We start from the raw sequence: 12,266 nt of genomic DNA on the forward strand, positions 1-12,266 counted from the left end.
TAAATAATATGTAAACATGCAGCATAAAAAATGGAAAAACTACATTAAACATATGTAAAATTACCATTTTTCACTTAAAAAAAAAGACGGCTTATCTCCATAATGTAACATTACCGTTTTATAAAAAAAAACAAAATATTATATATAATTTCGAAAATAATATATATACGTAAACATACAACATAAAAAATGAAAATACTACATTAAACATATGTAAGATTACCATTTTACATTTTTATTTTTAAAAATAATATGTAAACACACAACAAAAAAAAATGAAAAAACAACATTAAACATATGTAAGATTACTGTTTTTCACTAGAAAAAGAGGACTTATCTCCATAATGTAACATTACTATTTTGTAAAAAAAAACATTATATATAATTTCGAAAATAATAAATAATATGTAAACATACAACATAAAAAATAGAAATACTACATTAAACATATGTAAGATTACCATTTTACATTTAAAAATAACAATAATATGTAAACATACAACATAAAAAAATGGTAAAACTAAATTAAACATATGTAAAATTACCATTTTTCACTTAAAAAAAGGACGGTTTATCTCCATAATGTAACATTACCGTTTTATATAAAAAAATATTATATATAATTTCGAAAATAATATATATACGTAAACATACAACATAAAAAATGAAAATACTACATTAAACATATGTAAGATTACCATTTTACATTTTTATTTTTAAAAATGTAAATCTATCTTAAAATATAAAATTATTAGTAAATAGAAAGTATAAGAAATAGAAATACACAATATAAAGAAAAATAAATAATAAGTAAATATATAATATAAGTAAATACGCAATTAAAAATGGAAAATTACATTAAGATTTAAAAATATATCCTAAAATTTAAAATATAGATATTACATAAATAGAAAGTATAACAAATGGAAATATACAATTTAAAGAAAATGGAAAATGTACATTAAGATTTAAACATTTATCTTAAAATGTAAAATAGAGATATTAAGTAAATAAAAAGTACAAGAAATGGAAATACATATACAGGAAAATAAATAATAAGTAAATAATGTAAATATATAATATATGAATTATATATATAATAATAAGTAAATACACAATTTTTTTTAAAAAATGGAAAAAGTTCATTAAGCATTAAACATCTATCTTAAAATGTAAAATATATAATATAAGTAAATACACAATTTAAAAAAATGGAAAAAGTACATTAAGATTTAAATATCTATTTTAAAATATAAAATATAGATATTACGTAAATAAAAAATATAAGAAAGGGAAATAAACATTTTTAAAAATGGAAAAAATACATTAAGATTTAAACATCTATCTTAAAATGTAAATCTATCTTAAAATAGCAGTAAATTATATAAAAATGGAAATACCACATTAAAAAAACATGTATAGTTTTACATCAAAAAAGTTCCTATAAAATTCATTATTCCATCAACATCAACCTTACACTATCAAGGAAAACTTCAAAGCACTCGAGCAAAAAAAATGGTTCCACCATCAACTCTTGCCGTCCCAAAAACATTTAATGACTTTGAAGGAGATTTTTTATAACAACGAACTTTTTGTTAGGTGGATTCATTGTTGGGAAACTCGCAACTTCCAAAAGCCAAACTTATTCATGGGAATTGAATTGATTATCATAGACTCAAAGGTATTCTTACAAATTTAAATTAATCTAATCCATAATTTTATTGTTAATATTTATAATAACTCTTTCATGATCAAACCATTACAGTTAATAACCATTCAAGCGTTTATCCCGAACACTTCTTTCCTCGCCGAATCATGTATTGGTTCATGTTGGTTTAGTATTGTTTTTGGTTTATTAACCGGTTTAGGATGGTCCTATTGTAAATATAATTTAAGGTGGTTTAGCATATATTATGCTTAAAATAACTTAAATTAAATAATAGTAATATTATGCCTAAAATATAATTTTAGAGAGTTTTCAAATATAGTTTACAGAACATTATAGGTGATGAATTTAATTTATTAAATTCGTTTATTACTTAAAACTAAGTTTTTTTTAAAAAAACATACTGAGTTATAAATATCAATGCTGGATTGGTGAGTATAACATGAAGACAAAAATATAAATATTTCATTTTCAAGATAAAAAATTCAGCTTTTATTCAGTTACTCAATATATAATATCTTAAATTATTTTTTAAAAAATATACATACTTTATATATATATTGATTAATCTTCCAAACTTAAACTATTATATTATATATGAATAATGGTTTTAAATAAAAATAATTTCTGATTTAAAAAAAATAAAAACAACAAATGGTTATTTTCAAATAATGGATGTAATTTACATTATACTATCATTTAACAAGTATTAGATACGTTTTGATATATCATTATTTTCTATTTCCAGAAAAAAAAAATTGTTAAACATCAATATCATCTAGGTTAAGTATACTAACAGCACAAATTCAAACATCACAAAAAATATTTACATAAACATTATAATACAATAATTTAATCAAAAGATACAATTCAAAAAATCAATATTCAAAAGAGAGTTATATACTGAATATTTGAAAATCAAAGATATTTTTGCTAAAATTGTACTTACCTGGCCAAGGAGATCGACCATCTTTTTACGGATCGATCGATTGTTGAGCATGTGGTCGATCCGAAAATATTCTGTAGTTTAATTAAATATCTAAAACATTTATTGCAACACTCAACAGATAGTTTTGCTAAATATGATAACTAGATAGCCAACAAAATTACAAAAAAATATTTAAATAGTAAAAAATATGTTAATTTAACGTGTTAAAATTTAAAAATAAAGTTTAACTATGACATGCATCTTAACATTTATATAAATATATATCATAACCTAAATATAAATAATTTAACAACTTAAATTAGAAAAAAAAATAAAAATCTCGGGCGTAGCCCGGGTTAATCCCTAGTCTATACTAATAAAAGGGACCTTTTGAAGCTCCGTAGAGCGTCCACATCAGCGAAAAAAATTCTCCCGAAATATGACATTTGGCATTATTATTTAAAAAATAGAAAATAAATAATAAGTAAATTTGCAATATAAGAAAAAAAATATAATAAGTAAATAAACAATATAAGAAATAGAAACATTGCATTAAACAATAATAAGTAAATATACAATATAAAGAAATATAAATAATAAGTAAATATACAATATAATAAATAGAAATATTACATTAAATATCTATCATAATATTATCATTTGATATAAAAACAAAAAAAAATTAGAATAAGTAAATATACAATTGAGAAATGTAAAACTAAATTAAACATCTATAAAATAATAACTAAATACAAAATATAAGAAATCGAAATTTTATACTAAACATTATCGTATTAAACATTATCTTATTAATAAAATAAGTAAATATAAAAGATAAGAAAAATAAATAGTAAATAAATATAGTATATAAGAAATAAAAATATTACATTAAATAAATATCGTAATATTATCATTGATATAAAAATAAAAATAAGAAAAGATAAACATTAAGTAAATACACAATATAAAAAATGGAAAAATTATACTAATAGAATGGATATTTTGAGGCTCCATAGAGCGTCCACATCAGCGAAACAAATTCTCCTAAAATATGACATGTGGCATTATTATTTAAAAAATAGAAAATAAATAATAAGTAAATTTTTAATATAAGGAAAAATATATAATAAGTAAATAAACAATATAAGAAATAGAAACATTGCATTAAAAAATAATAAGTAAATATACAATATAAAGAAAAATAAATAATAAATAAATATACAATATAATAAATAAAAATATTACATTAAATATATATCGCAATATTATCATTGATATAAAAATAAAAAATAAGAAAAGATAAACATTAAGTAAATACATAATATAAAAAATGGAAAAACTATACTAATAAAATGGACCTTTTGAGGCTCCATAAAGCGTCCACATCAGTGAAAAAAATTCTCCCAAAATATGACATGTGGCATTATTATTTAAAAAATAGAAAATAAATAATAAGTAAATTTGCAATATAAGGAAAAATATATAATAACTAAATAAACAATATAAGAAATAGAAACAGTGCATTAAACAATAATAAGTAAATATACAATATAAGGAAAAATAAATAATAAGTAAATATACAATATAATAAATAAAAATATTACATTAAATATATATCGTAATATTATCATTGATATAAAAATAAAAAATAAAAAAAGATAAACATTAAGTAAATACACAATATAAAAAAGGAAAAACTAAATTAAACATATATCTGAAAAATGTAAAGTTAAATAAATAAAAGTAAATTTACATTATAAAAATATTACACTAAACATCAATTATAATATTAGAAAAAGTAAATATAAAATATAAGAAAAATAAATGATAAGTAAATATACAATATAAAAATACAAAAAATACATTAAACCTTTATCTGAAAATATATAATAATGTAAATAATAAGTAAATATATAATCTAAGAAATAGAAATATTACATTAAACATCTATCGTAATATTATGATTTGATATAAAACAAAAAAATTAGATAAATAAATATACAATATAAGAAATAAAAAAACTACATTAAAAGTCTATCTGAAAATGTATAGTTTAACATTTTATTATTTTCAAATATTTTTGTAAGTAAATATACAATATAAGAAAAATAAGCATAGAATATAAGATAATATTTTTTATCACATTAAACATCTATAATAATATTATCATTTGCTATAAAAACAAGAAAATTAGAATAAGTAAATTTATAGTATAAGAAAAAAAAGGTAAAATACAATTAAGAAATGAAAAGACTAAATTAAACATATCTCTGAAAAAATGTATAGTAAAATAAATAATAAGTAAATATACTATATAAGAAATACAAGTATTATATTAAACATTTACCGTAATATTAGAATAAGTAAATATACAGTATAAGGAAAAATACAAAATAAGTAAATATACAATATTAGAACTGGAAAAACTAAATTAAACATCTATCTGAAAAATGTATAGTAAAATAAATAATTAGTAAATATAGACTATAAGACATAAAAATATGGATCATCTTTTTTGGAGAGTTAATCCAAAAATGGAGGATCACCAATTTGCGTGGATATTATGGTATATTTGGAAAGTTCGAAACAACAAAGTTTTTAGCAATTTGGATGTTGATCCAAGAGATACGCTTAAACTACCGGAATTAGAATCAACACTTTGGGCGGAGGCACATGTAACAAATAATGAGATGGTTGCAAATCAAGTACATGAAAGAATTGTACCAACATTACCAGGAAAATGGTGTTTCATAGATTGCCCATGGAAAGATAAGGAACAATTCTCAGAACAAGGCTGGTACATCACTTTAGCTGGTTTTGATAGATTGCTAGGGGCACGGAATGTCCGGGCAAGTCTTTCACTTCTTCATTCGGAGGTAGAAGCGCTAATATGAGCAATGGAATGCATGAGGAATTTACGGTAATTTCAGGTCACATTTACGACAGATTATTCTCAATTGATAAAGATGGTTTCGGAACCAGAAGAATGGCCAGCGTTTGACAATTATCAGGAAGACATTAAACTGCTGAAAAGAAGCTTTCTAAACTCAGAGATCGTTCATGTACCTCAGACAGAAAATCAAAAGGCGGATAGCTTAGCACGCCGTGCTAGGAAACAACCCTCTTTTGTCGTTCACATGGACAAAGTTACCAGTTTGGTTTACAGAGTCATCATGAGTTTGTAGATGATTGATGTAAAAAAAAGACATAAAAATATTAGTATAAAAATAAATAATAAGAAATATTATTATGATATTTTATTTTTATTCTAATATTATAATAGATTTATAATTTAATATTATGTAATATTTTAATATTATTGTTAGTAATATTAATCATATAGAAATGTTATATACTATAATAAGTAAATATAAAATATAAGAAAAAATAAATAATAAGTAAATATAGTATATAAGAAATAAAATATTATATTAAATATATATCGTAATATTATGATTGATATAGAAACAAGAAATTTATAATAAATAACTATACAAAATAAGAGAAGATAAACAGTAAGTAAATATACAATATAAAAAATAGAAAAACTAAATTAAACATTTATCTGAATTAAACATTTATTAAAGAGTTAAAATACATCTATGCTATAAGGTTAAATAAACTAGACTTAGGGTTTAGAGTTATGGGGTGGAGTTTTGTGGATATGATTTCAAAGTTTAAAAAATAAAAAAGAAATATTAAAATTTTCAAAATAAAATGGGTTATTTTGGTCATTTCCTTATTGATGACTATTTTGTGACAAAAACTTAAAAACGACTATTTGAAAGAGTTGCCCTACAAATTAACAAAATTTAAATAATAAGTAAATATATAATATAAAAAATGAAAAACTATATGAAACATCTATATTAAAAACATATAGTTTTCTATTTTTTTTCTAAAGAAATTACAATTCACACAAACATACAATTTAGAATTTTGTTGTTGTTCAGAATACAACGTCCAAATGAATAACTATATAGTTATCATTTAAAAATCAAAATAGCCCCGCGCGTAGCGCGGATTAACTCCTAGTATTGAAAAATTGGACAGGTGTTAGCTTCTCCTCGCACTATTTGATGAGGTGGCATCTCAAGAAGAGAGTCAAGCTCTACTTTATAATATAAGATATCAAATTATAAATCGTATAACTATCTATTAATGGATGGTTTTTATTTTTCAATTCTAGATGGGTTCATTGATAAATGAGCTTGTAATGGGACGATTCACCATCCTAGCCACTCGACAGGACAATACGATAAATTTAAGAGAAAATTACTAGAATGTATAAGAAAAGTTGGTTTATTACTACAGTGTTATACATCTTTTAAAAATTACTAGAGTGTTTGGATACCCCTAGTAAATGACAATAAGAGTCTTTGGTTAGTTTTTTTTTAATTGAAATTATTTTTAATCCACATCACTAATTAAGTATCCACATCAGTAATAGAGAACAATCAATCATCTATTTAATTACATAACGTTGAAAAAAAACACAACAACACAGCACAACTTCGTCGAAGAACTAAAGGAACCCTAACCGCCTCTTCCCCGAAATCGTCATCGACATTGTGTTTATTCCGTCTTTCTCGAACTAACTCTCCGTCTTGTCTTCTCCGATATCGTCTTCCCCGAAATCGTCGTCTCCAATCGTTTTTACGAAATATTTTTCGTTGTAATCGCCCGAAATCATCTTCTCTGCTGCGTTTTTTGAATTTTTGGCTGAGTTTTAATTTATGTTGTGGCTGAGTTACTTTTCTTTTACGGCTGGTTTATATATGCAGTTTCGTTTATATATGCAATTGTGGCTGAGTTACTTTCCGCCAATCTCTGAAAACCTAGCTATAAGAAGTATGCATTCCGAGGAGAAAAGACAAATACATTCCAAAAAACACCCAGATCGACAATTGTGGGATGTATTTAATTAGGTTTGTTTGTGATTTCATACCCATATTTGGATATTCTAATTTTTTTCAGATCTGAGTGAGAGAAAATTGAACAAAAGGAAAATGAAGGAGATGAAAAGAAGTGACATATTCAGCAGAGACGACACAGAGGAGTTCATTGAAGCTTGGATACATGGACGAATAACGGAATGGTGTAGAAAACCTGTATTTTTGGTTTTCTATATAAAAAACATAACTCACCCATGTATTGTGTGTTTGATATATGCTATGTTTACACTACTCAGCCGTGTCGTTTATATATCTCAGCCGTGTCGTTTACATAACTCAGCTATACCTCAAACATACCCTAAAATCAAAAAAATGTTTAGATAACTCAGCCGTATCGTTTATTTAAATCAGTAATACCTCAAACATACCCTAAAATCGGAAAACTGAATTCAAGTACATTAAGAAGTTATATTGAAGATCATCTTATCAATATCAAGTGAATATAAATCAACTGAATGTGTATAGTTTCTTAAACTTCAAGTTGAGACTTTAAATTGATCTTGAGATATATGTTATCTTACAATCACTTATACAATTCTGACTTACAAGACTCTAACTTTAATCTTTTCTTAAATATAAACCTCAAATCATAAACTATAGAATTATAAAGTTATAAAAATTTAAAGTTTATCTTTGAACATTAAAACCAATATTTTTATTATTATTTAAAGTTAAGGTTTAGATTTAAAGTTTACGTTTATGGTTTTTAGTTAAACTCAAATTTTAATCATTTAAAAAATAATTTTTAATTTAAAGTTCCATTTTAAATTTTGATTTAAACCCGTAACTACATTTTTTAAGTTTAAGCAATTTTCAAAACAAATTGAAAAGAACTAAAATTACAAATTATATTGTTTTTTCATGACCATTGATTGATTTTAGTCTAAGAGTTCAATATTTTCAATATAAAATTATAATATTTTATAATGTATAAAAATTTAAACTACAAATATTAAATATAAAATTATAAAGTTAAATATTTTCAAAAAATTATCTCAAACCATATCTATTTCGAACCTTTAACCCTAAACCTTGAACCACATACTTTGACTTATACCATAAAACATTAAACTTCAAACTTTTTTAAAAAATTAATTAATCATCTACCATAAATTCTAACTACAAATGTTAAAACTCTAATATTTTTGTTATTTTAAAATATAATCTTAAATCTTAAATCGAAACCCAAAACACTATATACCAAACCCTAAACTCACTCAGTTATATACCCTAACCTTTAAACTTCATATTTAAACCATACATCAAAAAATCAATATATAATCATAAAATCCAAGTTTTAAAATTTAAAGTTTTATCAAAAATACACTTTAATATAAAATATAATTTTAACCATCAAAATTAAGACATTAACCATTGATTGTTTTAATCTAAGGGCTACAAATCCATCTAGTAGTTATCTTCTAACTTCTTTCTCATTGGTTAGATTTTTTAGTACAAGGATTGCAATTTTTGACCATTGATTAGTTTTGATCTAATGGTTTAAAATGCATTTTTTTCTTCACTTTCTCTCTTCTGTTTGACGTCACCTTCTCCTCTTCTCTTTCCTTCGAGAGTTCTTTATAGTTCCAGATCTTCTTCATCTCTCTCACTTTCTGTCTTGTAAACAAGAGAGATTCATACATTATCATTCATTTCTTATGCCTTAGTATATTTGGTTTGTAAATCTTAGAAGTGAGAGAAGAAAAAACGTCAAAAAAGAAAAGAAGATTTTCGGAGAAAAAGAAAAAGTGTTGAAGAAGACTGGTCTTCGCCGTCGTCACGGATATTGAGCTTGTCGCCATCTATACTTGCCAACGTCGTCCTTGTTTATGTTTCTCAGATCCATTTTTGCCGGTCTCCATCTTCACCGTAGTCGCCACTACCACCGCTTGTTACCACACTGGTCACCTCTCTCTCTCTCTTTTAATCTCTCTCGCTCTTTCTCCGTGTTTTGAATTTGTTCTTGTTACTAGAAGAAGGTGGATAAGGCAGATGAGCTTGATGGTGGAGGAGATAACAAAACCGTTGTGTGGCTTGAAGACATCAGAGCTCTCGTGGTAACGAGACTGCGGTGGCGAAGGAAGAAGACAATAATGACCTCCCGGCTCTCGTGATATGGAAGAAACACGCGGTGGTTTAGTTAGGTTTAGATTTTTTCGACACGGCTGCAAGCTTTTTTGTTTCTAGGTTATAGATTAGGGTTGGTTTATAATTAAACTCAGCCGTAAGGTATGCATAACTCAGCTGTAAGTGTGCATAATTCAGCCGTAACGTATATGAATGATATAAGCCAGCCGTAACGTTCCTATAACTCAGCCTTAAGTGTAATATGTTTCGCGACGTTTCGTATTTTGGGCGGGAAAAAATCATTCCTTCAACTCTGAACACAATATTAAAACTTTAATATTTTCTTAAATTTAAACCTCAAAACCCTAAACTATAGAACCATACAGTTATAAAAATTATAAAGTTTATCTTTTGAACACAATATTAAAACTTTAATCTATACTTAAATTTGAACCTCAAACCCAAAACTATAGAACTATAAAGTTATAAAAATTATAAACTCAGTCGTAACGTATGCATAAATCAGCCGTAATTTGATTATAACTTAGCCGTAACGTATGCATAACTCAGTTGTAAAGTATGCATAACTCAGCTGTAACGTATCTGAATGGTATAAGCCAGCCGTCCTATAACTCAGTCGTCAAGTGTAATTTGTTTTGCGACGTTTCGTATTTTGGGCGGGAACAAAATATTTTGGGCGGGAACAAACTCATTCCTTCAATTCTGAACACAATATTAAAACTTTAATATTTTCTTAAATTTGAACCTCAAACCCTAAACTATAGAATTATAAAGTTATAAAAATTATAAAGTTAATCATTTGAAAACAATATTAAAACTTAAATCTTTTCTTAAATTTGAACTTCAAACCCTAAAACTATATGGTTATAAAAATTATAAACTCAGCCGTAACGTATGCATAACTCAGTCGTAACGTAAGGATAATTCAGCCATAACGTATGTGTTGGAAACTTAGTGTATGAAATAAAGTTCTCATATTCAGATGACGCACCATCTGAGTCATCAAACATATAAACTCAGCTTTCAAATTCATCATCTTCTTCGTCTTCTCTCATTTTCTTATTTTTTTTGTTCAACTCTCTTCTTTTCTTACAATTTACGGGACTTAGCTTCTTCATCTCTCTCTTTGAGTCTTTTTTCTTCTGCAAGACGACGAATCCGATGAGAGAGGGAGCAGCAGGATATAGGACCGCCATAGATGAAACTGGAGGAGAGGAAGCTTCTTCTTTAACCGATCATCATCGAAAACGACGACGACTGTAGTAGATCTGTCTTAGATTTTCAATTTTAAAAAATTCATGTTTTCAGACCCAGTTGCGGAAACAATAATTACCAAAACCATAAGATCTCAGAGAAAGATAAAGAATAAGTTGAAGAAGATAGATAAAGAAGATGAAGAATGAAGAATAACATAGACCCTGATTTATTGTTGTAACATTATTGATGATATGGCAAATCCGAATTGATGACATGGCGGATGACATGGAAAATCGCTTAGTCAGCCGCCAAACGAATATATAACTCAGCCTAAATAAATCAGCCCTCATGTAAAATGCAAGTCATCCGAAACGTGAATACTATTTCAGTAATTAATCTTTCGCTAATAAATCAGTTGTAATTAGGATGAAAAATCTTAAGTCAGCCATATCGTCAAATAAATCAGCCGTCAAACAAATGATATTCTAGTAATTAATCTTTCGCTAATAAGTCAGTCGTAAATAAGCTGAGTTTACTATTAGTCCATCCAATGACGGCTGATTAAATATAACTCAGCCGTAACAACATCTCATAAGTCGGCCGTAAATTCAATAACTCAGCCCGTCGATGTTCATTAACTCAGCCCTGGAAGCATAACTCAGCCGTGTCTTAACTACAACTCAGCCAAATTTTACAGAAATCAAATCGCCGATGTATAAGTTAGCCGTAACTTGTGTACGTAAGTCAGCCGTTATCCCATAAATCAGCCAGATTTCTGTAAATCAGCAGTAACTAACGGCTGATTTATGTTCTTAAGTCAGCCGTTTTCTCTTAAGTCAGCCGCGTTGTTTAATTCATCCGTAACGTAGCAATAACTCAACCGTAACGACATATATAGCTCTTTACGGCCGACTTAATGAAAACACATACCCGAATTCCTACGTGGCGCCGAGTTTTTGATTACGTGGCATTAAAAAGTAATGGCATTTTTGTAAATACATTTTTTCTCATAACGTAAAAAAAAGGGCACACTTGGTATTTAAAAAATGTCAGTAATAAAAAAAAATATATGTATGGTTCTAGTCAATTGTCCTAAAATATTGTATATTTGAGTAAAACTTATTAATTCGTAGTGTACATAAGCTGGCAGGGTCCAAAATGTGTGTGATAATGCCACATTCCCTATGCATTCATGCCTACCCTTAACTAAATTCAATAAGTTATATCATTTGTGGATTGAATTTCTAAATTCTTTTACAAAAGACACTTTCGGTTATGTAATGTATTGTTTAATATGTCACATGGCTTGATTTCATCCACTTTCTATGGATAACTATTTTATAATATCACTAGTTACCACTATTTTTTTCTGATGTAGCTATAGTTTTGTGGTAGCTCTCATTGTAGGAGCCAAGGAAGGTCACAGACCACA

The sequence above is a fragment of the Brassica napus genome, chromosome C1 (genome assembly GCF_020379485.1).
Source record: "Brassica napus cultivar Da-Ae chromosome C1, Da-Ae, whole genome shotgun sequence".
NCBI lineage: Eukaryota > Viridiplantae > Streptophyta > Magnoliopsida > Brassicales > Brassicaceae > Brassica > Brassica napus.